Source organism: Neomonachus schauinslandi, chromosome X, assembly GCF_002201575.2.
Source record: "Neomonachus schauinslandi chromosome X, ASM220157v2, whole genome shotgun sequence".
Taxonomy (NCBI): domain Eukaryota; kingdom Metazoa; phylum Chordata; class Mammalia; order Carnivora; family Phocidae; genus Neomonachus; species Neomonachus schauinslandi.
Genome location: NC_058419.1, coordinates 10,004,473 through 10,008,561, shown reverse-complemented (window position 1 = coordinate 10,008,561; position 4,089 = coordinate 10,004,473). Strand labels below are relative to the sequence as shown.

General features: G+C 42.9%; 1 pseudogene; it reads left to right on the top strand.

The window, feature by feature from the left end:
* Nucleotides 1-2,996: 2,996 nt before the first annotated feature.
* Nucleotides 2,997-3,410, top strand: LOC110575528 (annotated as a pseudogene).
* The last annotated feature ends 679 nt before the right edge of the window (nucleotides 3,411-4,089 follow it).

Genomic DNA, 4,089 nt, shown 5'->3' with positions numbered 1-4,089 from the left:
TGTGAAATATCCAAGTGAAAATGTGTACTAGATGTATGGGAGATGGAAGATGGAAAGAGATGATTAGGTAAAAGAATAGGGGTGCCTGGGTGGCTCAGTCATTAAGCGTCTGCCTTCGGCTCAGGTCATAATCCCAGGGTCCTGGGATCGAGCCCCACATCAGGCTCCCTGCTCAGCGGGAGGTCTGCTTCTCCCTCTCCCACTCACCCTGCTTGTGTTGCCTCTCTCGCTGTGTCTCTCTCTGTCAAATAAATAAATAAAATCTTTAAAAATAAATAAATAAATAATAAAAGAATAACTGCACTTAAGGTGTTTCATTGTATAGAAGCCTGGCGTAAACTCAATTTCAAAATCCAAGAACATTTTTTGTTTGAAGCTATATTTATGTTTTCATCTTCCTAGATTGAGTATATATAATCACAAAATATACAGTTTCATTAGTTGAAAGGTTTTCCCTCTCTAGGAAACTGTGTATCAAGAGTTCTACACAAGAGTCATATAATTCAGTAAAATCCCAGAGGATACTTCAGGGGAGAAATAAGTACCAAAGAAACCAACACATTTGGACTGACAACTCTAAATGATGTATTTTTGTTTTCACTGAAAAATAAACAATTCTTTGGCTTGGTTTATTATTAATATCATCTCTTTCATATATGCTTGAAAATTACCCATCAAGACATATAATTCATCTTAAATATGCAGTACCCTATGTTTATCTTGATGGATTGAGGTTGGCTGACTATGGAGCACTGGAATGTGCAAGCCTTTCAAATCAACTTCAGCTCATTTTATTTGGAAGAGTGAGTTTGTCAACACTTTAAATGAAATTTGGGGAAAATTACCGTATCACATTTGTTTCCTGAGTCAGAGTGACATAGAAATCTGTATATGTATTTTATTCCTAACTGCCATCTCCAAAATCAAGGGACCCTAACTGCGAAACTTTATTGTTTGTATGCACTCTGCCAAATTTTGACATGCAGCATAGACACAGTGTAATGCATACTCATTTCCTCAGTGATATGGTAGGTGTGGAACTCATTTCTGCTTACAAATAAAATATTTTTTTAAGTTTCTTAGTTACTTTACTCTAAAGATCTTTTTTCTTAAATGTATTGTGTTATAGAAAGATTCTGCTGTGGTTGTGATTCATTAACTCTAGGCAATAATATATATGGTGTGAGAAGGACAATAATATTTAATAGGGCAGATTGAGACTGACTGGAAATGCAAGTCTATGGATGCCAAACAGTCTCCATATGTGACCCTGAACCAAGCTATTGAACCTCTCCAAGTCACAGACTCTCTATACAATGCAAACATTAAGGTATTTGGAAACACTAGATAACTAACTACATTCATAAATTCTTACCTTATGTCCCTGATCTGGGTTAAGTTCTGTTTCTCCATCCTCCTGGAGTAGTCTGAGGAACTTGATTACTGGCCTTACTACATTATTTTTAAAGGTTCTGTGCAGGCCACCTGGGTGGCTTAGTCGGTTAAGCGTCTGCTTTCAGCTTGGGTCGTGATCCTAGGGTCCTGGGATTGAGCCCCACGTTGGGCTCCCTGCTTGGTGGGGAGCCTGCTTCTTCCTCCCTCCTGCTCATGCTCTCTCTCTCTCAAATAAATAAAATCTTTAAAAAAAAAAAAAAGGGTCTGTGCACAGGCCTGTACCACGAGAATTTTATGTCTTATTCATCTGTTCATCATCCACACAAAGCAAAGGGCATAAAACCACAGCAGGTGCTCAGTAAAGCTTTATTACATTGAATATTTTCCCATTTTCAACCTATTGATCTAATTTGTATAGGATTAACCACTGGTCTTTGCAGGTCTACTAGCAGAGAAGATGTATCATTATCTATCCATTTTATTTTCTTATTACTTTTTTATTTTCAAGATTTATTTATTTTAGAGAGAGAGCATGCACAAGCCAGGGGAGAGGTAGAGGAGGAGGGGCAGAGAGAGACTCTCAAACCAACTCCATGCTGAGCTCAGAGCCTGACGTGGGGCTCAGTCTCACAACCCTGAGATCACAACCTGAGCCAAAAGCAACAGTAGGAGGCTTAACTAACTGAGCCACCCTGGCACCCATTATATATCCATTTTAAACATCAACTCCTCTAAAAGGTCAGAAGAGTTCTCATGTCAATCAGATTTTGTTGGTGAATTATAAAATGCTGAATTTAATTTGCAATAGAAAGACCCTGTTATAATTGTTATTAATTCTGGCTGATTATATAGCTTAAAGCCATACCATGCCTAATAGATTTGGTTTCTGATATAAAATCTATGAAGGATGTAAGTGACGGGAAGGGAGGGTCAAGGCCCTCCAGTCTCAAGACAATCAGAAATGTACTCAAACCCAAACTTAGCATAGACAAACTAGCAATTAAAGGATGATTTTGAATGAAAATAAGTATAAGTTTCTTTACTGAAGTTGAAGAAAAAGTGGGAAAACTTCAAAAATAAATGCATGCCCCAGAGCAGTTTTGCAGGAGTGAAAACAGACCACTGATATAGCTTGCTGAAATGGGGGGGAAAAGATCAATTATTCAAATTAATTTCGAGTCAATAATGCAGCAAGAATATATTGTGGCTATGGCAAAGTCAATGGTACTCTGTGGGCAATGCAAAGCTATAACAGATTCAGTACCTTCCCTCAAAATCTGGTCACCTAGGGAAATAAAGACACAAATGCAGGTCATTAGGATACCAAACAGACTGTAATGGATGCTAGAGCAGGGGTTCAAAGTACTATAGAAACACAGACAATAAGAGAAATTCATTTGACCAAGGACTGACTGAAGGACTGACAAAGAAAGTAACATTTAAACTGGACAGTCCCTTGCAAGACAGATAGTATTTTGACAAGAAGACATGAGGAGGGGTGGGAGCGAAACAAACGCCTGGCTCAGAGCAGTGGCCTCACCGCGACCTCCGAGGGTTTCTCTGGCTGGTGTTGTCCCCCCCCCCCCCCCCCCCCCTACAGCATGGGAAATACCTTCTAGAACACCTTTAAGGGCCTTTTTGGCAAAAAAGAAATGCACATTCTCATGGTGGGCCCGGTTGCTGCGGGGAAGACCACCATCGTGTACAAACTGAAGCTGAGTGAGACCGTGACCACTGTTCGCACCAGAGGCTTCACCGTGGAAACCGTGGAGGACAAGACCATCAGCTTCACTGTGTGGGACGTGGGCAGCCAGGACAAGATCCAGCCTCTGTGGCGCCACTGCTTCCAGAACACACAAGGTCTCATCTTCGCGGTTGGTGGCAATGACAGAGAGCAGGACCTCCCCAACGTCAGGAACGCGGCTGAGATCACCAACAAGCTGGGGCCATGGTCCCTGCGCCACAGGAACTGGTACTTTCAGGCCACCTGTGCCACCAGCGGGCCCAGGCTCTAGGAGGGACTGGACTGGCTGTCCAATCAGCTCTGGAACCAGAAGTGAGCCGCCGCCCCGCCCCACCGCCTCCCTTCCACCCTGCTTTACTCTCCTGCAGTGTAAGCGCCAGAAGATGTCTCCACGGTTGGTCACAGCGTGCTTCGCCAGGCTGTCAATGTGCAGACACCGCCTGCAGCTGGGTTTTTATTTAATGTAAACAGTTTTTGTTCCCAGTGAGGCTGTTTCTGGTACTCCTATGCAGTATTACTCAGCTTTTTTTATTGTAAAGAGAGAATCAACCCATGTTCAATACTGAGAAGGGATGTTAGGCACATGGGGCCTCCGGAAGTCGCTGTGTCGGACCAGCCTGGCACGCCTCCTCAGGCATTAGATCTGTGTTGAGATCCATTTTGGTGGTTGGTTTTTAACCCAAACTCAGTGCATTTTAAAAATAGTTACAAATGCAAGATAAGGAGAACAAGTGAACCCACAGAAGGGAGAAATGTGCCTAGTGTTGGTTCTGCAGCAGTGGCCAGAGTCTCGTCCACCAGTGGTCCGTTTCCCGTCGGGGACATGAGATGGGGCACAAGCAGCCACGGTCCATTCTGCATGGTCACGATAGGGTCCATGTGATTTGCTCTGTCTCGGGTCATCCCACATCCCCTAGCGTTTGTGCTTGTACTTGTGCTTACACAGCTGC